Source organism: Zingiber officinale, chromosome 7A (assembly GCF_018446385.1).
Source record: "Zingiber officinale cultivar Zhangliang chromosome 7A, Zo_v1.1, whole genome shotgun sequence".
In the NCBI taxonomy this organism is placed as follows: domain Eukaryota; kingdom Viridiplantae; phylum Streptophyta; class Magnoliopsida; order Zingiberales; family Zingiberaceae; genus Zingiber; species Zingiber officinale.
This window is the reverse complement of record NC_055998.1, coordinates 131158669-131185965: the sequence shown is the minus strand read 5'-3', so window position 1 is coordinate 131185965 and position 27297 is coordinate 131158669. Positions and strand designations below refer to the sequence as shown.

Here is a 27297-nt window from a genome sequence, read left to right as displayed (position 1 = left end):
GTTGAGCTTATCATCTGAGCTTGTATTCCATTAGAATCGAATTGTAAGGCAGCTAACCTCCGAGGTGAACCAAAGATTAATGATGGACAATCCGTACACAAAGCGTTGTGCTGATAATATCACTAAGTCTTTAATCTTCCTAGTTAACTCACATTTTTCCCCTTTGTTCCCTCTAAAGTTCATTTATTTTCTTCCTCTTCTACTTCCATGTTTCAAATCCTTAAGATACTCCTGTTTCTGCGAATTACATAAACCTGTTGTTTCTTTTGGTGTTTCTACTTTACTTGTAGGTGCGCCTACCTTCCCTCTGAATCTTCTATAATCATAAGTGCACAAAATGATTTTTTCAGTTTGTATGTTCATGAAACGAGCATCACACTTTTCATATTTTTTAAAAAAGATTTCCTGTATTACATTATATATTTTTGTTTGTTTTCATGTTTCTGAGGGTTGATTGTCCTCTAAAATTACTCAACAAGCACATCTAACAAATATTAGCCATGGGTTGTTTCTGTTTTGTGTATGGAGATCAGGACAAACCTGCTCTTATCACCTATCCAGATGTGGCTTTAAATTGTGAGTTTGCAAGTTAACAGAAGTAGCTTCTAGCGTCCACTAAAACCTTCAGCTTTGAATTGTTTTCTTAACATCAAAGGTGAATCTTGCCATCAATTTTGCATTACAGTCGTTACTGTTGGTGTCAATAGGACCTCACTTGTTTTATTTTTCAACAACAACAACCAAGCCTTTTCCCACTAGGTGGGGTCGGCTGTATGAATCCTTTTACACCATTGAGCTCTATTTCCTATTATATCATCATCTATATTTAAATAAATTTTATCATGTTTTATTGTTGCTAACCAAGTTTTTTTTGGTTTTCCTCTTTCTCGTTTGATATGCATGTTTATCATAGTTTCACATCGCCTAACTGGAGCATTTATTAGTCGTCTAAGTACATGTCCGTACCATCTTAAACGTGTCTCTCGGAGTTTTTCCTCAATATATGCAACTTCGACTTTCTCTCTAATGCTCTCATTTCTTATTTTGTCCATCTTCGTATGTCCACACATCCACCTTAACATCCTCATTTCTGCAACTCTCATCTTATGCTCATGTGCTCGAGTCATAGTCCAACATTCAGCTCCATATAACATAGCAGGTCTAACATCAGTTTTATAGAACTTATCTTTAAGTTTAAGAGGTACTTTACAGTCACATAAAACACCCGACGCTCCCCTCCATTTCACTCATCCTACTTGTATTTTATGTAAAACGTCTCTCTCAATCCCTCCATCATTTTGTAAAAATGATCATAAATATTTAAATCTCTCGGTTCCGGGCAATGACACCCTCCCAGCGCCAGCGGAATCTTGTAATCCCACTTTCTCTTCTTCAACGTGCCCATGTACATCTAAAACACCAAAAATTCCTAAGGTAACATTATCCTTACAGGAAAACTAGAAATACTTGGCTCTTAGAGCCCAAATGACTCAGATATGGATGATTCTGAGCCCGAAACTTATTATCAAGATGGTTTTAAACCATCCTATTTAAATACTCTTCTTAGTAAACAAGATAATCTGGATAATGTTATTTCTAGATTAGAAAAACTTGAAATCATTGAAGAAAATCCAACCAAATATTGGGAAAAAGATAAAGTCTATTGTAAACTTAATATTATTAATCCAGACTTAACTATAAAATCTCAAGACTTAAAATATTCAAACTGGGAAACGGAAGAATGTAGAATGCATATTACTCAACTCCTGGCTTTAAAAGCTATACAAAGGTCAGATTCTAGACATAGAAGTCCAACCTTTATTGTTAATAAAGGAGCAGAACAAAAGAGATGACAGTCTAGAATGATATTTAATTATAAACGACTTAATGATAATTGCCATGAAGATGACTATAAGATACCTGATAAGGATCAACTTATAAATAAAATATAAATATCCAAATGGTATTCAAAATTTGACATGAAGTCTGGTTTTTGGCAAGTCAAAATGCATCCAGACTCTATTTCTTGGACAACCTTTTCTTGTCCAAAAGGACACTTTGAGTGACTAGTTATGCCCTTTGGCCTGAAGCAGCCCCTCAAATATTTCAACGTAAAATGGATGATATTTTTAGACCTGTTACATAATTCACTTGTGTTTATATAGATGATGTCTTAGTTTTTTCCAAAACAAAAGATGAACATTATGCACACTTACATATGGTTTTCAATTTATTTGAAAAACATGGACTTATTGTGTCTCGGAGAAAAATGAAACTTGCTGTTCCTTATATTGAATTTTTAGGTAGTCTTATTGGACAAGGGAAAATAACTCTTCAGGCGTATATTACTAGTAAAATTTTGGACTTTCCTGACAAAATGAAAGATATTAAAACCCTTAGATCTTTCTTAGGGTTACTTAATTATGCTAGACCATATCTGAAAGATATTGGCAAAATCAATGACCCATTATATAATAAAACTTCACAAACAGGGCAACGCTACTTTAATCAGCAAGATATTGATTTAGTAAAACAAATCAAAGTAATGGTGCAACAACTACCTCACTTGACTTTACCATTAGATACAGATTACTTAGTAATTGAAACAGACGGATGTGAAACTGGATGGGGAGGAGCCTTACATAGTAAACGCTCTAAATATGACCCTAAATCATCTGAACAATTGTGTAGATATGCTTCTGGTAAATATAAAGAAAAAGGAAGACTTACTTCTTTAGATTTTGAATTATTAGCAGTAATATACTGCTTAGAAGCTTTCTTTTTATTTATTTGTAATAAATCAGAAATTACTATTAGAACTGATTGTGAGGCTATTGTAAAATATAGCCAGCAAACACTCAAAATTCACTGGGAACATATAAAAGGGAGTGCTAACTCTCTTGCTGATACTTTGTCTAGATTACTTACTTAATTCCTGCTATTTACAGTTATGGATTTCCAAAAACGAGTACGTACTTATGGATACCAAAAGACTATGAAGTTTGGTAATCAGGAACTTCCACAATTCACTCGCAAAGGAGATACTTTTGATTTTCCATACAGAACTCAACTTGACAATGTACAACAATGTTTAATTGATAACATCTGGAATATCCCTACTTCACCAGGCGTATCCAGTCAGAAGATAGCTATTATAAATGCTCTCTTCAATTACTTCTCCACTACTATACAAAAACCACTTGGAAAGAAGTTTACTTGTTATGCAGTTATCTCAGGACCATATGCTGGTCTTTACTCTACTTGGGATGAAGTCAAAAGTCTACTTCCAGAAGAAGACAAACCTTCTTATAAATGCTTCTACTCTCTTAATGAAGCCTATGACTTATTAAGAGAAAAATTAGGCCCAAATTTCATTATCAGCCCAGCACTTCAGTCTCATACTAATAACACAAGAAGATAAGACTTATTTGATGGCTGCTACTTCTTCATCTACAGAACAGCAAGCAACTGACCTCTTATCAGTTCCACTTAAACCTCTTAATTACCAATCTTTAGAAACTCTTCAAGGCCAAAAGAAGAAAGATAACCTTTTCTCTTTAACAGCACTTCCAGAAGACATTTCGTTATACTTAAGAATACTAGGAGATACATCTTCCTACAAAACTTTCTTGGAATTATCAGATGCACTTAATTGGTTTCATCAGAATCCCACTATGGGTATTATGATTACTTACACTGAAGAATACTCAGATAAACTTCCTTGTACTAATCAATTTCCTCAGTGTACTCAGCCTATGGAGCTAGGCTGCAGATGTCAATTATTATACTCAATTAGACAAGCTAACTTACAACTTGAAAAGTTTCAACAACGAAAATACAGAGGAAGACTTATTACACCAGACTCCCTAATGACTTATGGATTATTACATCAAGTCTGGATACAAGAATTAGATTCTATTCTATTATTATCACCAACTCTTGGACGACTTACTCAACATTTATTAGAAGAAAAAGAAACTTTTGTTCTAGCTACTTTTGACAGTTCGCCTCCAAAATGGCTTCCTACACAAACAGAACCAGCTAGACACTTGATTAAACTTGATGTTCAAGGCCTCAACATTCAGTTAACAACTTTTGAAGATTATCCTTCTCATCCAGACAAAGAATGACTTTCACCAAAACCATTGTCTGAACAACTTAAACACTGGAGAGCTTCTCTTCAAGGGAGTTCTTGGTTATGGGATCCATATAATGATCCTACAGAATATATATTGGCAGGAGAAACATTTACAGAGAAAATTTACTGGCCTACTAAATGTGGCACAGTTCATTTTCCCTTTCACTATACAACTCAAAATCAAAATTTATGCCAATTATACCAAAAGAAAAATGCTGCATAGTTAAAACAAAAGACTCCTTCCATTGCATCAACTACAACAACACTCCCAATAGGCTCTGTCGAAGAAGCTAATTTAATTAACATGATGGAAATATAGGTCATGATGAAAGCAATGACGTTAGCAATAATCTTGACGAAAGCAATGACTTCAGACATTAAATGACTTATGTGTTGACCTCATATTATATTCCACGTTGCACTTCTAGTTTCTTCCCTTCTTCTCTATAAATAGATGCCTTCTCTTCTTACAAGAGGCATAAAAGCAAGTGTAAGTCTTAGTATTCTCAAGCTTGTAAGCTCTTTGTAAGTAGTTCTATTTGTAAGTTTTCTTCTTTTAAATCTTAAGTCTGTTGTAAAATTTCTATCTAAATAATACAAGTGTGCTTTATATTATGGCGGAGTAGTTTTCTTCTCTCTCTAAACCTTCTGGTTTTTATTTGTTGTTTAAAACAATAGTCCTCAGTCCTTCTCAGATGCTTTCATCTGTAACTAGCTAAGAGAGAAGACGGAGTATAGTTTTGGTTCTGTAAAACCTGTGCTGGCTAAGTAAGGCAATATAGCGTGCATGCTACAATAAGACCTGAATATCCGAGGTAAGAAACCAAGAACTATCCAAAAGCTCTAGTATTAAAAAAAAAAAACACAAGTAGTAAAACAAAAACACAAGCATAAGCCTATGACCATATGCTTGTGTTTTTGTTTTACTGCTTGTGTTTTTTTTTTAATTTTAAACTATTGGATAAAGAACTGTAACAGAGTTTAGTTGGCTTGTTGGATAAAGAACTCACTCTAAACCTTAGGTAATTAGTTGTTGTTTAAACTCACCAGTGAGCCTCACCTAGTAGATAGCCTCTAGAGCTTTTGGATAGTTCTTGGTTTCTTACCCCGCTATTCAGGTCTTACTGTAGCATGCACGCTATATTGCCTTACTTAGCCAGCACAGATTTTACAGAACCAAAACTATACTCCGTCTTCTCTTTTAGCTAGTTACAGATGAAAGCATCTGAGAAGGACTGAGGACTATTGTTTTAAACAACAAATAAAAACCAGAAGGTTTAGAGAGAGAAGAAAACTACTCAGTCATAATATAAAGCAAACTTGTATTATTTAGATAGAAATTTTACAACAAACTTAAGATTTAAAAGAAGAAAACTTACAAATAGAACTGCTTACAAGGAGCTTACAGGCTTGAGAATACTAAGGCTTACACTTGCTTTTATGCCTCTTGTAAGAAGAGAAGGCATCTATTTATAGAAAAGAAGGGAAGAAACTAGAAGTGCAACGTGGAATATAGTATGAGGTCAGCACATAGGTCATTTAATGTCTGAAGTCATTGCTTTCGTCAAGATTATTGCTAACGTCATTGCTTCCATCATCTGATAGCATTGCTTTCATCATGACCTATATTTCCATCATGTTAATTAAGTTGGCTTCTTCGATAGAGCCCATTGGGAGTGTTGTTGTAGTTGATGCAATGGAAGAAGTCTTTTGTTTTAACCATGCAACATTTTTCTTTTGGTAGAATTGACATAAATTTTGATGTTGAGTTGTATAGTGAAAGGGAAAATGAACTGTGCCACATTTAGTAGGCCAGTAAATTTTCTCTGTAAATGTTTCTCCTGCCAATATATATTTTGTAGGATCATTATATGGATCCCATAACCAAGAACTCCCTTGAAGAGAAGCTCTCCAGTGTTTAAGTTGTTCAGACAATGGTTTTGGTGAAAGTCATTATTTGTCTGGATGAGAAAGGTAATCTTCAAAAGCTGTTAACTGAATGTTGAGGCCTTGAACATCAAGTTTAATCAAGTGTCTAGCTGGTTCTGTTTGTGTAGGAAGCCATTTTGGAGGCGAACTGTCAAAAGTAGCTAGAACAAAAGTTTCTCTTTCTTCTAATAAATGCTGAGTAAGTCGTCCAAGAGTTGGTGATAATAATGGAATAGAATCTAATTCTTGTATCCAGACTTGATGTAATAATCCATAAGTCATTAGGGAGTCTGGTGTAATAAGTCTTCCTCTGTATTTTCGTTGTTGAAACTTTTCAAGTTGTAAGTTAGCTTGTCTAATTGAGTATAATAATTGACATCTGCAGCCTAGCTCCATAGGCTGAGTACACTAAGGAAATTGATTAGTACAAGGAAGTTTATCTGAGTATTCTTCAGTGTAAGTAATCATAATACCCATAGTGAGATTCTGATGAAACCAATTAAGTGCATCTGATAATTCCAAGAAAGTTTTGTAGGAAGATGTATCTCCTAGTATTCTTAAGTATAACGAAATGTCTTCTGGAAGTGCTGTTAAAGAGAAAAGGTTATCTTTCTTCTTTTGGCCTTGAAGAGTTTCTAAAGATTGATAATTAAGAGGTTTAAGTGGAACTGATAAGAGGTCAGTTGCTTGCTGTTCTGTAGATGAAGAAGTAGCAACCATCAAATAAGTCTTATCTTCTTGTGTTATTAGTATGAGACTGAAGTGCTGGGCTGATAATGAAGTTTGGGCCTAATTTTTCTCTTAATAAGTCATAGGCTTCATTAAGAGAGTAGAAGCCTTTATAAGAAGGTTTGTCTTCTTTTGGAAGTAGACTTTTGACTTCATCCCAAGTAGAGTAAAGACCATCATATGGTCCTGAGAGAATTGCATAACAAGTAAACTTCTTTCCAAGTGGTTTTTGTATAGTAGTGGAGAAGTAATTGAAGAGAGCATTTATAATAGCTATCTTCTGACTGGATACGCCTGGTGAAGTAGGGATATTCCAGATGTTATCAATTAAACATTGTTGTACATTGTCAAGTTGAGTTCTGTATGGAAAATCAAAAGTATCTCCTTTGCGAGTGAATTGTGGAAGTTCCTGATTACCAAACTTCATAGTCTTTTGGTATCCAGAAGTACGTACTCGTTTTTGGAAATCCATAACTGTAAATAGCAGGAATTAAGTAAGTAATCTAGACAAAGTATCAGCAAGAGAGTTAGCACTCCCTTTTATATGTTCCCAGTGAATTTTGAGTCCTTTGTGTAAAATGGCATCAGTAAATTTAAGCCATCTTTTAGATCCTAGACCTTTTCTAACTTCTTTTGTTTGCTGGCTATATTTTACAATAGCCTCACAATCAGTTCTAATAGTAATTTCTGATTTATTACAAATAAATAAAAAGAAAGCTTCTAAGCAGTATATTATTGCTAATAATTCAAAATCTAAAGAAGTAAGTCTTCCTTTTTCTTTATATTTACCAGAAGCATATCTACACAATTGTTCAGATGATTTAGGGTCATATTTAGAGCGTTTACTATAAGGCTCCTCCCCATCCAGTTTCACATCCGTCTGTTTCAATTACTAAGTAATCTGTATCTAATGGTAAAGTCAAGTGAGGTAGTTGTTGCACCATTACTTTGATTTGTTTTACTAAATCAATATCTTCCTGATTAAAGTAGCGTTGCCCTGTTTGTGAAGTTTTATTATATAATGGGCCACTGATTTTGCCAATATCTTTCAGATATGGTCTAGCATAATTAAGTAACCCTAAGAAAGATCTAAGGGTTTTAATATCTTTCATTTTGTCAGGAAAGTCCAAAATTTTACTAGTAATATGCGCCTGAAGAGTTATTTTCCCTTGTCCAATAAGACTACCTAAAAATTCAATATAAGGAACAACAAGTTTCATTTTTCTCCGAGACACAATAAGTCCATGTTTTTCAAATAAATTGAAAACCATATGTAAGTGTGCATAATGTTCATCTTTTGTTTTGTAAAAAACTAAGACATCATCTATATAAACACAAGTGAATTCTATAACAGGTCTAAAAATATCATCCATTTTACATTGAAATATTTGAGGGGCTACTTTCAGGCCAAAGGGCATAACTAGCCACTCAAAGTGTCCTTCTGGAGAAGAAAAGACTGTCCAAGAAATAGAGTCTGGATGCATTTTGACTTGCCAAAAACCAGACTTCATGTCAAATTTTGAATACCATTTGGATTTTTGTATTTTATTTATAAGTTGATCCTTATCAGGTATCTTATAGCTATCTTCATGGCAATTATCATTAAGTCGTTTATAATTAAATATCATTCTAGACTGTCCTCTCTTTTGTTCTGCTCCTTTATTAACAATAAAGGCTGAACTTCTGTATCTAGAATCTGACCTTTGTATATCTTTTAAAACTAGGAGTTGAGTAATATGCATTCTACATTCTTCCGTTTCCCAGTTTGAATATTTTAAGTCTTGAGATTTTATAGTTAAGTCTGGATTATTAATATTAAGTTTACAATAGACTTTATCTTTTTCCCAGTATTTGGTTGGATTTTCTCCAATGATTTCAAGTTTTTCTAATCTAGAAATAACAGTATCCAGATTATCTTGTTTACTAAGAAGAGTATTTAAATAGGATGGTTTAAAACCATCTTGATAATAAGTTTCGAGCTTAGAATCATCCATATCTGAGTCGTTTGGGCTCTCAGAGCCAAGTATTTCTAGTTTTCCTGTAAGGATAATGTTACCTTAGGAATTTTTGGTGTTTTAGGTGTACATGGGCACGTTGAAGAAGAGGAAGTGAGATTACAAGATTCCGCTGGCGCTGGGAGGGTGCCACCATGATTCCTAGTGCTAACTTCTGATGGATAAGCAAAAAGAGTAGGCGAGATAATAGGAGTGGAAAGAAAGACAACATAATCGTTTGTTAATAAGAGAGCACGATCTGGAGAGACCAGAAAATTGAGACCAAGAATAAAAGGAATGGATTTATGAGGCATGGGCCGAATCCATAATTGAAATAAAGTTAATGGAGGACTGAAAGTGTCGTAATTAGTAAAGAAATGAAGATGAACATTTTTAACAAATTTATGACAACTTAATTGTTGTCCATCAAATTGTGTACTTAGAAGAGGAGTATTAGTGGTTTTAATGAGAGAAGGAGGTAAGACAGATAATAAAAGTATTTCATCAATAGTGGAGGTGGTAGCTCCACTATCTAAGAAAGCATATAAAGTAAGTTCATGTCCTTGAATATTCAAAGTACATTGAACTCTAATATCTATAGTAATTCCAGTATTACAGATACTGGGAGTTTGGACAAAGACAAATTCAGGATTAGGAGGTGTTTCCTCTGTAAGAGGACTTTTTCCCTTATCTAAATAAGGATCCTGAAAATAAGAAGCGGGACTTGGTTCGTCAGAAGGATATGTTCCTTCTTTTAAAAGAGTTAATTTTGTTTCTAACAGATTAAGTCTAGTTTCTAAAATAGAAACTCGTGATTCTAATAACGTATTACGTGTACTTTTTCTAACATGTTGTGTAGGTGGGATAATAATTTGGAAAAGAGTATTGAGGCATAAATTACAGCATTGTTTATGACATAGTTTACAAGTGCCTCTTTGTTGTAAAGAAGGATAATAACCACAAGCAAAACAAGGAATATGATCAGATCCTTGTTTGAGTTGCCAGTCATGAGTACAAGTTCTTTGATCAGATCTAAGGTCAGTAAGATTTTGTGGAATAAAATGATGATACATAAGATTTAAGTGTTGAAAGTCTTGAAGCGTATCAGTAAATAAAGGATCTGAAAAATAATCTTCCTCATCAGCAGAGTCAAATGTATAAGGAGTGTCTAAGAAAGAGTTGATTAAAGAACACTCTTTTGGTACTGGGGCTGATAGATCCTTGAGATCTAACACGGATAAGATAGAATAAATAGAAGTACTGGAGACATCATCTTGAATATCAATTAAGTCTAAGTTTGTGTTACCTACAACTTCAGCTTCTCTACTATATAAGTTTTTCCTTTCAGGACAAGCTGAAGATAAATGGCCTGGTTTATGGCATGCAAAACAAGTAATAATATTAGCATAAGTTTTTTTAGGCTTAAATTTTCTTACATGTTTTTCCTTATTTAAGAAAGGTTTTTGTTCTTTGCTTTTTCTAAGATAATAAGTTTTCTTATGTTTGTATTTCGGCTTTGGAGGAGGTAATCTTTTCCGTTGTTTATAATTTCTTTTTCTTGTTTGTTGTTGAGTACCATATTGTTGTGGAGTATAGATTTCACTACAGAATCCATATTGTTGGTTTTTAAGTTGTTTTTGAATTTGAATATAAGTACATTTAGTTTTAAGTGTTGTTAAGATATGTTGTATACGAACTCCAATATTATCATATAATGGGGGTACTTGTAAGTCAATCCAAGACTTATGAATTTCTTTTCCTAGTTCTCCAGGTAGTTTACTAAACAATATTTCTCCTAATTCAGGATTACAATAGTTTTCTGAGACTGCCGTAAGGGCTAAAATGTCATTACAAAATGGTTTAATATAATTCCAGTTAAACAGTTGTAATTGTTCTAAGTCTCTCATTGCTTCTTTTTGTCTAATATCTAAACCAGTATTAGCATCTCGTGCAGTTAATAATCTATGAATAGCATAGCAAAAGTTAAGTATATTATTTCCTTGTGAAGCAATACGAGCTATTTCTAAAGGAAAATGAGTTTTAAAATCTTCCCATGCTGCCCTAGCTACGTCTCCTAAATAGTTTTCTCCTACTCTAATCATGGCTTCTCCTGATTCTATATCCATTTCATGTTTAGCTTGATAGTCTCTTTTTACAGATACTATCCATTGTTATAAGTATGTATCATATAATTGTGGATCACATTCTGTAATATTAAGTAATACATCATCCTTTCCAAAGAAAGTCATTTTGGGAGGTCTAAGTTTTCCAGTAGTTTTTATTAGTGGGTTATTGTTAGTATAAGGAACTATTTTAGTTCTAGGTGGATGACCTTGTCCATAATCCATGGTTTTCATGGTACTTTCTGGTAACCTAACATCATATGGTTTTGAGGTGGCAGAAGATTCAGCAGGATTCATAAATTGTATTGGTCCTTCTTTTCTAGTTTGCATAAGTTTTAAATGTTTTTGATACAGTTTTTCAAGTATTTGTTTTTGTTGTTTTGAGTGGGTTTTTAGTGCTATTGTTTGAGTTTGAAGCATTAAATTTAAATGAGGTACTGATTCTTCCTCTGTTTCTATTTCAGGTACCATTGAAGTGGGTTGATATCCAGAGAAACATACAGAAAGTTGATTATTATTATCTTTATACATTAGGGATGTAGTAGGTTTAAGTGTAGCATCATGATTTTGTAAATTAATGTTCCATTCTAAACCGGCTAAGGTTTCAGAAGTATATTCTCTTGGTTTTAAAAAGTGTATTCCTTTTGTTGTTAAAGCTTCTATCATATCAGTAACTGAAATTTTAAAGTGGTTATGCATATGGTTTATGGTTTTACCTAAGAAAATAATATCAAGTTGTAAATTGTCTCCTTGAAATTGTCCATATCCTTTGGCTTGGATATGTATTTGGATATGTTTTACAAAGTCACGAATAGTCATATTAAAATTGGGACATAAATAGGTTATACCTAAATTAGCATTCATATCTACTTCTATTAGTCCTATAATAGCTTTCTCTGTATCAGAGAAACGTGTATCATGTAAGACTAATAAGACTTTGCCTCTTAATTTGGCTCTAGTTAAACCTCTAAGTCCAAATACAATGAGACCAAGATGTATATAATTATGTTTCCTTAGATAGAGGCTTTTTGCAGCCTCTTCTGTCATTAGACCAAGTTTTACTTCACCTCCATCAGGAAGGTGAAGAGCTTCTTGTCTATGATGTCTATAAACAGAAGTAGAAAAGTTTAAAATCCCTTGACTATAAAGTTTCTTGGGATTTAAAGCATTTAATTGTTCATTAGAAAAGATTGTTAAGTCTTTGTCTACATCTATAACTTCTTCTAACCTAAGAGGGCCTAAAGATGAAGTGCTATTTCTTCTAGTAATAGCATCTAACCAAGAAGAGGAAGTTTTTGCTTCCATAGATCTAATAGATCTAGAAGTACCAGTGAATGGTTCAGTTTTAGTCAGACTCATTGAGTTTATATGTTAAAAATTTAGAAGTGACTGGTGGTTTTTTAGGAACAATTTTCCCTAAGAAAAAATTACTAAGATCTTTAGTGAGTTTAGAAAAGGCTTCTTGAACTTCACTAGATCTTACAGAATAACTCGTCCTCTCCTATCTTAATAATTGTTTCATTACTTCTAATATTGCTAAACTTAAATTCCATATATTCTGTCTTTAATCTATTAAGCTTAAAACCTTTCCCTTCTAGTGTTTCCCTCAAAGATTCTAGCTTAGCATTTACTCCTTCACGTGTCTTATCTACCAAAATAATATCATCTGCAAACAACATGCACCACGGTATTGTGTCTTGAATGTGCGCAGTGAGTTCGTCCATAATTAGTGTAAAAAGATAGGGACTTAGGGCTGATCCTTGATATAACCCTATCTTTATTGGAAATGTTTCAATTACTCCGCCTGAAGTCTTTACTCTGGTCGTTACATCCTCATACATATCCTTAATTAGTTCAATATATGTTACGCTAACACCTCTCTTTTTTAAAATTCTCCATATAATTTCTCTTAGGACTCTATCATAAGCTTTTTCTAAGTCAATGAATACCATGTATAGATCTTATTTTTGCTCCCGATATTTTTCAATTAATTGTCTAAGGAGATGTATAACTTCTATTGTTGACCTTCCAGGCATGAACCCAAATTGATTTTCTGTCACTGTGGTCTCCTTCCTTAATCTTTTTTCTATTACTTTTTCCCAAAGTTTCATAGTATGACTCATTAGTTTAATACCCCTATAGTTTGCACAATTTTGTATGTTTCCCTTGTTCTTATATAAGGGAACTAGTGTACTTATCCTCCATTGATCTGACATTCTTTTCGTTTTTAATATCATGTTAAATAATTTTGTAAGTCATTCAATACCTTGTTTCCCTAAGCACTTCCATATATACCTCTATCGGAATATCATTTGGTCCAACGACTTTTCCATTGTGCATCTCATTTAAAGTTTGTTTTACTTCTGAAGTTTGAATTCTACGATAAAAATTAAAATTTCTATGCTCATTTGACCTAATTAAATTACCTAAGTTAAGTTGGTCACCTAAACCTTCATTAAAAAGCTGATGAAAATACCTTTTCCACCGCTCTTTTATTTCTCTATCATTTACTAATACCCTATTACATTCATCTTTAATATATTTTATTTGGCTAAGATCTCTTGTTTTCCTTTCTCTTACTTTAGCTATTCTATAAATGTCCTTTTCTCCTTCTTTTGTATCCAATTTTCGATATAACCGTTCAAAAGTTTCATTTTTTGCTTCACTCACTACTTTCTTAGTTTCTTTCTTGGCTATTGTATATTTTTTTAAATTTTCCTCGTTCTTACAAATATATAATTCCTTATAAGCTATTCGTTTTTCCTTCACTTTCTCTTGTACTTTCTCATTCCACCACCAAGATTCTTTACTTAGTAGTGCATGTCCCTTTGACTCACCGAGTACACTCTTAGTTACTATTTTCAACTTTGATACCATCTTATCCCATGTTGTATTAGAGTCATCGTATATTTCACCTAATGCTTGTACTTCTACCTTCTCCTTAAATATATTTTGTTTCTCATCCTTTAACTTCCACCACTTAATTCTAGGAATTGTATATATTTTCTTTCTATTGATACTATGTTGGAAGCGTATATCCAACACTACTACCCTATGTTGGGTAGTTAAGCTTTCTCCAGGGATGACTTTGCAATCTTTAAAAATCTTTCTATCCTTCTTCCTAACTATAAGAAAGTCAATTTGCGATTTATTATTCCCACTTTTGAATATGACTAAGTGGTCTTCTCTTTTCTTAAAAAACGTATTAGCTAATATAAGGTCATATGCTATCGCAAAATCTAATATAGTTTTCCCTTCCTCATTTCTCGTTCCAAATCCATAACTCTCATGTACTCTCTCATATTCCTCATTTTTCACTCCGACATGCCAATTTAGATCACCTCCTATTAAAATCATTTCATTTGGTGGAATATTTTGTAATATTTCATCTAAGTCCTCCCAAAACCTTGATTTGGTAGCTTCATCTAATACTACTTGTGGTGCATATACGCTAATTATGTTAATAGTTTCTTTCGCCACTATTATCTTAAGGGCTATAATTCTATCCCCTTTTCTAACTACTTCTACAACCTCATCCTTTAACAAATTATCTAAAATGATACCCACTCCATTTCTTGCTTTACTCTTTCCAGTGTACCATAACTTAAAACCCGAGTTCTCTATCATCTTTGCCTTTTCGCCTATCCATTTTATCTCTTGTACACACAAAATACTAATTTTTCCCCTAATCATCATATCTACTACCTCCATTGATTTACGAGTGAGAGTTCCTATATTCCATGTTCCAAATCTTAAATTATTAGTTTTCCTATCATATTTGTTTTTATCTAACTTATGGTGTGAGAACTTTTGCTTATTTAACATTACACCCAAGTTCTCATGGAGATGTAGCGGTTCTTGCTGAGACGTTACAGTCGGACCCTGTAACGCGAACTCTTGCATATTTATCACTATACCTGAGTTTTGGAGATGTAGCGGTCCTTGCCGAGACGTTACAGTCGGACCTGCAACGCGTTCCTTACGGGGAACAACCTAGCATTAGCACAATAGTTTAATGGATTCATTCATTGAATATTTGTCATTGTTTAACGCTGGCTGACAACCTAACGCAACCCTCCTTTTTTTCCCGGGCTTGGGACCGGCCATGACCGATCATCATGGGCGGAGTTACTTGTTTTATTTTTCAAAGCCAAGAAATTCCACATAGCTGGATAGCCTGGATTGGATGTCTTTAGCTCACTAGAGAATCCTCTTCTTGAAGTAATGCATGTTTTTGTTGTTGGGTTCGTCGGGCCGCGAAAACCGCTTTTTCGCGTCGCGGAAACCCCGAGTCACCCAAAGCCATGGATCTCGTGCAAAGATTCGTAAACAAAATTTTTTGAAAAACCTTTTTCTTGTACGAGTTTGTAAAAACTTTAGATCTACACTAAAGTTAAGATCATTACCCTTGTAGCGAAGCCCTTCGCGTTCCCGCTTGTCCAAGATGTCGCCGGATCTCTAGTTGTCAAAGTAGACAACCTCTATATGTATCCACACGGACACAAGTAGAAGGAGATGACCAAAACACAAGGTGTGCTAGCACCAATGGAGTGTTCGGCCAAGGAATGGGAGAAGGAGAAGAGAGAGCACCCAAGGGAGAAGAAGAGTGAATAAATCAAATCAATGAGAGGAAATTCAAAACAACCCCTTAGCCATCAAGTGGCCGGCCACTCTAGGAGGTGTAACCCCCACATTAATTCCAATTAATGTGGAGACCATTAAGAGTTGTAACCCCCATGAGGTGACACTCTAGGATGATGTGGATCAACACTATTGGTCCACATCTTGCCACCTCACTAAATGATATGGCAACAAGTGTAACCTCCTCATTTAATGTGGGCCGGCCACATTAAATGCTATGGAGGCTTGTAACCTCCATGAGGTGGCACACATTGATGATGTGGAGCAATCCTATTGGTCCACATCTTGCCAACTCACTAGTGATGTGGCAAAAAGTCAAGTCAAACATGACTTTTTCTCTTCCTCTCAAATCAAGTCAAACTTGATCAAATCTCTCTCATGGTTGATCTAATCCAACCATATGATTCAAGCCAACTTAATATAATGAATCTAATTCATTAAATTAAGTTGATTTAATGAGTCATAATCTAAATTAGACTCATTGAATACATGAATCAACTTGAGTCTAACTTAATTAGCCCAATTTGGATTACTCTTAATCCAATATGATTCATCAAATGAATCTAATCCTCTTGGTTCATCATATGAACCAAATCTCCATCTAATTGTCCTTAGTGTGTGACCCTATAGGTTCTTGTAACGTTGGCAATGCCCTAAACCCATTTAGGAGCATAAGTAATGAGCGGTATCTAGCAACACATCATTACTACCCAAGTTACAAGAATGTCGAGATCCGACATCACCTTGTGACTACCAATTGTGACTCCTCACAAAATATGTGACATTGTCCTTCTATCCTACACATCTAGATTGATCAATGTGAGGCATAGACCGTGTCATCCTCTAATCAATCTAAATCTTGAACTCCAAGTAGACTCACTCGATCAAACGAGCTCAACATCTAATGTTGATTCATTTGGGCATGACCATGCACTTCGTGGTCTAACTCTATCAAGAATACCGATGTCGCTCCCGTCATATGGGAGGGATAGATCCCATCTACATCACTCACATCCCTCTACATAATTCGTTATATACCCAGTAATCGCCTTTATAGTCCACCCAGTTACGGGTGACGTTTGACGAAACCAAAGTACATAACTCCTTATGTAGGGATCCATGGTGACTTCAGGTCAAAGGACTAATAGTCATACTAATAGCCACATGAGAAAGTATATGACACTCATATAATGATCCATGATACTTTCTCATGGCGGGTCATTCAGTATACATTCTCTAATGCATACCCATGTGTCAGCTTGATATCTCTATATCCATGACTTGTGAGATCAAGTCATCGAGCTGACCTACATGCTAGTCTTATTGTATTAACATTGTCCCTGAATGTTAATACTTGACTAGGAATGATTTAGAGTAGTGTTCCCTATATCATCTCACTATCGATTCAACCAATCGATTGATATAGGTAAGAACCTTTATACTCTAGGACGTTACTATACTTATTTTATCTGGCACTAATACAAATAAGCATAATAACCAAAAACCAAATGCCTTAATATATATACATGAATATGATATACATGAGTCCATACAATCATCAAATGATTGGCTCTAGGGCTCTAACTAGCAATCTCCCACTAGCACTAGTGCCAATCAGTATAGGCTCTAAGGCCTAATGACCTAGTGTGACCATCATGCTTCCTCTGTGCCAAAGCCTTGGTCAAGGGATCTGCAATGTTAGCCTCTGTAGGTACTCTGCAAATCTTCACATCTCCTCTATCGATAATCTCTCGAATGAGATGGAAACGTTGTAGAATTGCTGTGAACTCTGCCAGCTCATAGCACTACCATTCAAGCAAAACACGAACCTCGACTGTGATCTTTAATCATCCTGATCGGTCTGGAAGCTAGCATCACTGTAACCCTTTACAGCTAGCTTATCATTGCCTCCATATATCAAGAAATATTCTTTAGTCCTTCTTAAGTACTTAAGAATATTCTTGACCGCTATCCAGTGACTTTCACCTAGATCTGACTGGTATCTGCTAGTCATGCTCAAAGCATACGAGACATCAGGTCGAGTACATAGCATGGCGTACATGATCGATCCTATGGCTGAGGCATAAAGGATCTGATCCATGCGGTCTCTCTCCTCTCTAGAAGAGGGACCTTGAGTCTTCGAAAGACTCACGCCATGTGACATCGGCAGAAATCCCTTCTTGGAGTTCTGCATGGCAAACCGTAGGAGTACCTCATCAATGTATTTACTCTGACTTAGGCCAAGCAATCTCTTAGATCTATCTCTATAGATCTGTATCCCAAGAATGCGGGATGCCTCACCTAAGTCCTTCATTGAGAAGCAACTCCCTAGCCAGGTCTTGACAGACTGAAGCATAGAGATGTCCTTCTCAATGAGTAGTATGTCATCCACACACAATATGAGGAAGACAACTATGTTTTCTACAACCTTCTTGTAGACACAAGGCTCATCTTCGTTCTTGATGAAACCAAACTGTTTGATCGCATCATCGAATCGAAGATTCCAGCTCCGAGAATGACCTCTAGCCATTTCTCGGAATCTGGTCTCATCATAGCTTCCTGATAGGTGGTAGGCTCATCCTCTATGAGCACAATGTCATCATGGTCAGATAAGAGAAATGAGTATCTCTCAGGCTGACGACGTACCCTATCAGACCTGCGAAGAGGTATGTCTACTTGAACTGGTTGTTGTTCCTCAACTCTTTGTGGAACAACATCATCCACAACACTTTGTGGTTCCAGTTCAACTTCCATCAAGACATCAGTGCTATTGTTCGCATCTTGAACTTCTTCAAGATCGAACGCGCTCCCACTAGTCTTTCTAGAAACAAAGTCCCTTTCTAGAAAGATCCCAGTCTTTGCCACAACTACCTTGTGCTGACTGGGAATGTAGAAGTAATATCCCTTAGTTTCCTTGGGATATCCGATGAAATAGCACTTGTCGGATTTGGGTCCTAATTTGTCTGAGACTTGACGTCGTACGTAAGCCTCACAACCCCAAATCCTCATGAAAGACACCTGGGCATCTCTCCCAGTCCATATCCTATATGGTGTCTTTATCACGGCCTTGGATGGAACTCGGTTGAGAATGAAAGCTGCCGTGTCTAGAGCATATCCCCATAGATATGTCGGAAGATCTGTGTGACTCATCATAGATCGTACCATATCTAATAAGGTACGATTCCTCCTTTCGGACACACCATTCCACTGTGGTGTTCCAGGAGGAGTGAGTTGGGATAGAATCCCACACTCAGCTAAATAGTCACGAAACTCATGGCTTAAGTATTCACCACCTCGATCTAATCGAAGTATTTTAATACTCTTGCCAAGCTGGTTCTGTACTTCATTCTTGAATTCTTTGAACTTTTCAAAGGATTCAGACTTATGTGTCATCAAGTACACATAACCATATCTACTGAAGTCATCAGTAAATGTGATGAAGTATCTATAACCGCCTCTAGCAGCAACATTGAAAGGGCCACATACATCACTATGTATGAGTCCTAACAAATCAGTTGCTCTCTCGTTGTGCCCACTAAAGGGAGTCTTGGTCATCTTGCCTCGTAGGCATGACTCGCATATCTCATATGATTCAAAATCAAATGAGTCCAGCAAACCATCCTTATGGAGCTGGGATAAGCGCTTGTCATTTATATGACCTAAGCGACAGTACCAGAGATAGGTTTGGTTCAAGTCAATCGACTTGATCCTCTTGGTATTTATGTTATAGATAGGGCTCTCAAGGTCTAGAATGTAGAGTCCGTTTATCAGAGGTGCACTACAATAGAACATATCTTTTAAATAAACAGAACAACATTTGTCTTTTATTATAAAAGAGTATCCTTTCTTGTCTAAACAAGAAATTGAAACTATGTTCTTAGTTAATGCAGGAACATAACAACAATCGACTAACTCTAGTACAAGCCCAGAGGGCAGAGATAGAAAGTAAATCCCTACAGCAACAGCAGCAACTCGTGCTCCATTGCCTACTCGTAGGTCCACCTCGCCCTTTGTCAATGTCTTGCTTGTTAGAGTGTATACTAAAAGCCTAGCTTTTGGTATAAACATTTATCTAGAAATAAGAATCACATTGGTCAAATGTCTACATTTATGATAAATGTAGTTGCTCAATTAATTTATATTGTAGATAACATGGTGTGTGGTGTCACATACAGAAGATCATGTTATTGGTTCCTTATAAATTATAAACAGTAACTCACAACCAAGATGGAAAGGAACAAACCATTGGAAGGTCGTAGTGTAATTAGGTATTAGTTTATCTTAACTATATAATTACACTAGTACACTTAGAGTGTATTGAGTAGGACCATTTGAGGTCGTTCCTTTTATACCGACTTTATAAAGGAACAAAGATCTCAGTTATTATGGAAGTGTGTGCTCTTAATCCTAATATAATAACAAGCACATATATTTGATATTTATTTCTTTAATTTATCAATGGGTGATATTTAGTTCGATAAATCAATAAGCCCGATAAGTTGGGAAATGATATCACTTATAGTGTGTGTTGTTGATTATAGAAGGAAACTGTGTCCTAGTGATCTAGGTTGAGAATGTCCCCAAGAGGAGCTCATAAGGATTGTCATGTTAAACCCTGCAGGTGGACTTAGTCCGACATGACGATGAAGTTGAGTGGTACTACTCTTGGAGCAAGATATTAATTAAATGAGTTGTCAGTAACTCACTTAATTAGTGGGCATTCGATATCTTAAACACGGGGAGACTAACACACTCATAATAAGAAGGAGCCCAAAAATATAATTTGGGATTGGTGCGGTGGTTCAATAATAGTTCTCTAGTGGAATGAATTATTATTGATAAAATTAAGTTATGTGTTCGGGGCGAACACGGGATGCTTAATTTTATCGGGAGACCAAAACCAATTCCTCCTCTCGGTCCCTATCATAGCCTCTTATTTATAGAGTACTATACCCACCTATACCCACCTTCTATACCCACCAATAGGGGGCCGGCCAAGCTAGCTTGGGAACCAAGCTAGGGCCGGCCTAAGATGGGGTGGTCGGCCTAGCTTGAACCCAAGCTAGAGGGGCGCCATATTTAAAAGGATTTTAATTTTAATTTTATTATGTGGGAGATATAATTTATTAAAGAGAATTAAAATTAAAATATCTCTCTTGTAAAAGATCTACAAAAGATTAAAGAAAGAGATTAGATCTCTTTCCTTATTTGTAGATTGATGAGATATTTTATTTTCTCTTTAAAAATTATTCACATGTTGTAAAATTAAAATTATAGAAATTTCCTTTTATCAACCATGAAGAGATTTTTAAAGAGAAATTTTAATTTTTAAAATTTCCGGAAACAAATTAGGAAGTTTTAATTGTTGATTAAAACTTGTCTAATTTATCTCTTTTAATGTGGCCGGCCATTAGAGATTAAATTGGGAAATTTTATTTTATTTTCTCAATTAAATCATGTCAAGGAAATTAAGGAAATTTTATTGTAATTAAATTTCCTAATTTGCCTAGGCCAAGGAATATAAAAGAAGGGGTGAGGGTGCCTTCACAGGGAACAACCTCTATTATTTCTCTCCCTCTTTTCCTTGGTGTTGTGGCCGACCAACCTCTCTTCCTCTCTTCCTCTTGGTGGTGGCCGAACCTTCTCTATTGGCTTGGAGCTCTTGTGGTGGTCGGATACTACTCGGAGAAGAAGAAGAAGAAGGAGAGAAAACTTGTATCCCTTGGAGCTTGGTTGGTGTTTTGTTCTTCGTCCTTGGTGAAGCTTCTTTGTGTTGGCCGAACCTAGCTAGGAGGAGAAGAAGGTGGTTGGTGGTTTCTCATCTCGGAAGATCGTTGCCCACACAACGTCCGAGGTTAGAAGATGAATACGGTAGAAGATCAAGAGGTCTTTCTAAAAGGTATAACTAGTAATTTTTCTTTCCGCATCATACTAGTTATTTTTGGAAATAATACCAAATACAAGAGGCTTACGATTCTAGAATTTCGAATATGTTTTTCGATGTTGTGTTCTTTTGTTTTTTCTTTTCCTTGTGATCTGATTGTTCTTTTCGGTTAACCTAAAGTTATTTTAGAAAATTAAATATTAGCTTTCTATAAAAGGTTTTGTCTAGTCGGTGGTGGTTGCTCCCATATCCAAGAAGGCCATGTGCCTTGCCACGTCAGTACTGGGAACCGATTATGGAAATTAATATTTAATGGAATTAATAACTTAAGGTGATTTGGGTCGAACGTGTTAAGTTCCGCAGGAGACCCAAGTCAAAACCTAAAAGAACGAATAGATTAAGTTTTGGATCAAACGTGTTAAGTTCCGCAGGCGATCCAAAATTTAATTTAAAAGAACACATGATAGCTAGGAAAAGGTTCAGACCTTTGTACAAAATTTTTGTACAGTGGAACCTCTAGGTTTTTCGAGTAGCAACCAACACTGCTATTTCTCAGCGCCTGCACTTCAATACAAATGTGAGAAGCACATCCAGTATCTAATACCCAAGATGTAGAAATAGATAGATTGACTTCTATAACATATATACCTGAAGTGGAAGTTTCACTTCGCTTCTTCTTAAGATCCTCCAAGTATACCTTGCAGTTCCTCTTCCAGTGCCCGGTCTGACCGCAGTGGAAGCAGGTAGCATCCTTGGCGACCCCTCCTTTAGGCTTCAGTGCCTTGCCTTTGCCCTTGGTTTGAGACTTTCCCTTACCTTTGGGCTTGCCCTTGCCCTTGTGCTTCTGGACCATCAGAATGGGCTTAACCTTCTTAAGGTTAATCTCAGCAGTTCGTAACATACTAAGTAGCTCGGGCAGTGGCTTGTCAATCTCATTCATGTTATAGTTCAGAACGAATTGACTATAGCTATCTGGCAAGGACTGCAAGATCAAGTCAGTGGCTAGCTCTTGGCCAAGTGGGAACCCCAGTCTTTGTAGGTTCTCTATGTACCCAATCATCTTGAGTACATAAGGACCTACGGGAGCCCCGTTTGACATCTTGCACTGAAACAGTGCCTTAGATATCTCAAATCTCTCATGCCTCGCTTGTCCATGATATAGTTGGCGAAGATGCTCAACCATATCGTAAGCGCCCATCAACTCGTGTTGCTTCTGAAGCTCAGAGTTCATGGTCGCGAGCATTAGACAGGACACATCTAATGCGTCATCTTGATGCTTCTTGTAAGCATCGGTCATTCGCGTGGCGATGGCGGGAGGAGCCTCGGAATGGGTTGCTCGAGCGTCGGTTCGTTCTGAGTGAGAACTATTCTCAAGTTCTGTACTCCCAGGAAATTCGCTCCGTTGAGCTTGTCCTTCTCAAGGACAGATCGCAGGGAGAAGGAATTCGTGTTCGACGTCATGGTTATCTACAACAGAAAATTTGCAGAAATAAATATCATATTCTTTTAAAATCATTTAATTAGGCCTTTAACTAAATGATGCTCCCACTGAATACAATAATTCTTGTGGGACAAGATCCACATCATACTAACCCTTGAGTTAGCTTTGGCTAATACACCCAAGGCTTAGTATGATCGGTAGGTAACGATTACCAATTACATCTCTATGCAACTCTTGTTTATAGAATCAATATCCGCATTTATATTAAAACTCGAGTTAGCTTTGGCTAATACGCCCGAGAGTTAATATAAACGTGATTTTGTCCTACCTTTCCAACTATTGGAAGAATGCCTATAGTTGACTCGATCCAACCGAGTAACTAGGAATACTCAATCTAATTGAGTTTGTATTCACCCATGCGTTGATAGGCGGGACCAAGATTGTCCCTCCGTACCCTACCAAGATAATATGTGATCTTGTCCGAACCAGGATTAATGGACGCTGGGGATGTGGCGCTCCCTGCTGTATCCTCGAGTGCTCCGGCGAACCTACAACAAAACCGAGCCGGGGGGGGGGGGGGGGGGTCCCGGCGACGGCCCTCCGACGCTCAAGTTAGGTGAAGGAATAAGAAAGTGGCTTAGAAAATGTAGACTTGTGTACCTCCGGTTGAAGAAATGGAGGCCTTATATAGACCTCTCGAAGGAGCCTGGGCACACCAATCGAAGCGATCACCTGCTTTCGACCATGCCTAGGTGTGGGCCTGTCAGAAGGGCATCCATAAGACCATACTGTTGATACAATCACCTGCTTTCGACCATGCCTAGGTGTGGGTCTGTCAGAAGGGCATCCATAAGACCATACCGCTACTGTATCAACCTGTCCGTGACGTGATGGTGGGGCCTTTAATAGTGCCATCTTGTGTACAGTCTAATCATCATGCCTTTGCTGACATATCATATCCCGAGCCGATCGAATAGGCCGCTCGGCTAACCACTGTTCCCTCGCCACGATTCCGGCCGAGCGGACACCTCCGCTCGGCCATTCGGCTCCGGTTCTTCTGCTTTGGCGTCGGAAACCCAAACCTTTGGCTGGGTAATCTCTGGTTCCGCTCGGACGGGACCCCATCTGTGGGTCCCCCATTCTTACCGCCGGATCACTTGCCTCCCCTTCAAGTCTAGTCGAAGGAGGCAGTGAGTCCGACTGACTGGACTGTGTGTCCGAGCGGGCGGTCGTCGCCTTATCGCTGCTGCTGATATCCCTTGAGCCGTTCGGCCCTCATGCCAAATTTATCCGCTCGGCTCTTCGCTTTGTATGCCTTGGCGCCCAACGTGGATGTTTGCTTGTCTAAATCCTCTTGAAAATCGCGCAAGTCTTTTTCATTAAGCCGAAGCATGTGCGGTATGGGCGCATTAATTGCGCTTGGTGACAGAGCGCCACGTGGCTTGTCTCTAGTGGCGGTGACGCTCCGTACGATGGGACGCCCTTTGTTTTGAAATGAACGGCTAGATGATGACCTCGTCTCTTGTGCCCTTCATCCGACGGACGAGGCTGAGCGGTCTCGTTTGTATAAAGCCCTCGTTATGGCCTTCACGCCGCACTCTCTGTTTCATCGCGCGTCCTCTGTCGAAGCTGCCTACTGCTAGCTTACTCCGGCGACTCCCCGTGCTTGCTTTCCGGTGGTTTTCGAGTTCCTGGGCTTCTTTCCTTTGATCTTCCCTCAGTAAGCTTCTTCTCTTCTCTCGTCCCCTTGTTTCCGAGTATTGCTAGGCTTCCTTCCCTTCTTTAGTCATGGCGAGCACTTCTGCCCCCGCTACCGAGGTTCACGGTCCGTGGTATATGAGTATGGAGAGTAGGTTAGATGAGGAGCGCGCCCGGCGCGTTGTTAGGACCTACGGGATCCCGCACGACCATGAAATAGTTGTAGCCGGCCCGACCGACCGGCCCAATAACCCGCCGATCGGTACTATTTGTTTTTTTCTTGACCAATTCCAGGGCGACCTTAGATTTCCTACTCATCCATTTATTTTGGAAGTTTGTAATTATTTCCGCATCCCGCTCGGCCAACTTGTGCCGAATTCCTTTAGGCTACTGAGCGGGGTTGTCGTCCTCTTTAGGCTGCACAGTATCCCACTTGACCCCAAAATATTCCACTACTTCTTCTACCCCAAACAATCCGAGTTGGGTACTTTTATTTTCCAAAGTAGAATAGGCTTCAAATTTTTTGAGAACATGCCGACCTCCAACAAGCACTGGAGGGAGTTCTTCTTCTATATACGACTTCCCGAGCGGCCAGCATTCCGAACCAAATGGCAGACCGCTGTGCTGACCCAGCCGGAGCTCGGTAAATTCAGAAGCAATCCGGCCTACCTTCATGCGGCAAATTGCTTGTCCGGTCAGCGGTACAAAATTGACCAGTTGCTTCTCAAGGGGGTGTTGTACATTTTTGGATTATCTCCCGTTCGGGCCAATCTCCCTTACCGCATGGGTAAGGACTCTTTACTCCTTTCGCCTTTTTTATCTAACTGATTTTAATTTCTTCCATCGCAGCTGAAGTCATGTGGCGCTCCAAGGCTACCGATCATATGAGATTGAAGGCCGTGGAAATTGAGGCGGCTACCAAAAAAGAACTTGCCGAGCGGGGTCTTATCCCCAGCCGCCCGGCAGATGCAGGAGAGGGGGGCCCTGAAACAGAAGTTACCCAACCCGCTTCAGCGGAGGTTGAGGCGGATCCTATTCCTCTGCTCCAGCTGGAGTCCCCAGTGAGATTCACCACAGGAAGTTCGTGAAGCGTCGAAGAGTCCACCTTCCGCCCGGAGGCGAACCACAGCGCCGATTGAGATCGCTTCTCCAGATCGCACGCCGATCAGGACCCCGTGGCCTCGCCCACCGCACACCTCCGGCTCTCCTCCACGGACTCGTCGTCGCTTACACGACGGTTGGCGAAACTTCAACCATAGGGAGTCCTCGGGCCAGGTGACCGCCGGCCGACCACCCGACCATCAAGACTACCCTTCGATTCCGTCGGAGGAATATTTGTGTCTGCCGATCGGCCATCAAGCCCGTTCATGAAATAACCTTGGGTCCGCTCGCCAAACTTTTCGAGGGCGCCCTGATTGGTGGCCCTCATGGCCAAGACTCGGCGATAACCACATCGCGAGCCACTCGGTAGGTTCATTTTCTTCTTGTGCCATGCTCTTTGTTGGTTCTGATTTTATTATTTCCCTTACAGCATTGGGCTGAGCAAATCGCCACTAGCCATCGGCTGGCCGAGCTGGAGGATCTTATGGAAAAGCTCCAAGTCTCGGGGGGTCCATCGGCCGAGCGGGAGAAACAAGCCCGCGAGGCCGAACAGAAGAAGGTCGCCGACCTGGCTACAGAGGTGGCTCGACTTGAAGGCTTGGTGAAGAAGCGCGACGAAGACGTGAAGCGCGCCAGTAGCCAGAAGAAGCGGGCGATTGCTGATCTGGACAAGATGAAAGTTGAAGTCTGAGCCCTAGATCAGCGATCTAAGGAGCTGGAAGCCCAACTAACTACCGAACGGGATGGACGCTCAGCTGAACGCACTAAAGCAGAGGTGGACCAGAAAGTTCTTCAAGATTCACTACTTGCCTCCCGGGCGGCGCTCAGAAAGTACAAGGAAGAGGAGCCGAGTCGTCTGGCTGCTGCACGTCAAGATTACCTCCGCTCGGAGAGGTTCGGCACGAAATTTGGCGGCAGCATCTCTTCAACCTTTGCCGAGGCCGTTAAGGTCACTATGGCCTACTTGAAAAAGGGTGGCCACCTTCCTGCGGGAATGCACATTCCCGCCTCTGATCTGGCGGCCATGACAGACGACATTCCGGACGATTTCTTCAACTTCGAAGACCTCGAGTGAAGAGTGTTCCTCATCTCTATCTTGTTTTTGCGTTTCTTACGCCCAACGTAACTTTTTGTACTTGCCGTCCGGCATGCTTTCCCTTTAATGCAATTATGTCTTTGCTTGCGTCTTCCTGATCATTATCCATAATATTCTTCTGTTTGCTTAACGTTTATGCTTAGAGTCAGTCATGCTCTAAGTGTTCTCCGTCACGCGGCCGATCAGCTTAACCCATTAAACAAAGTCCGAGCGGGAGGGCCTACTCGCTCTGCACGTATCTAGCCTGTGTGAAGTCAACAAACGCCAAGTATCGAAGGACCAAAGCCCGAGCGGGCCTAAATGTTTTAATACTTGTGGTTTCCGCGGTTTCTTATTCTCTGATATTCGTTCGTCCGCCCGGGGTATTTATAGTCGCCGGACCGACTCTCGATTTTTAACGATGGTGCTCGTCAGTTTTTCGCTCGGTTTTTATAGACGCCGGCTCGGCTTTCGATCTTTAACGACGGAGCTCGACGGCGCGGATATTTATAGCCGGTCGGCGCGGCTCTCGATCTTTAACGAC

At 38.4% G+C, this 27297-nt stretch overlaps 1 protein-coding gene across 1 annotated transcript in view; it reads left to right on the top strand.

The window, feature by feature from the left end:
- Nucleotides 1–27297, top strand: part of LOC121999729 — a 46832-nt gene that overhangs the window by 603 nt on the left and 18932 nt on the right. The window lies entirely within an intron of this gene.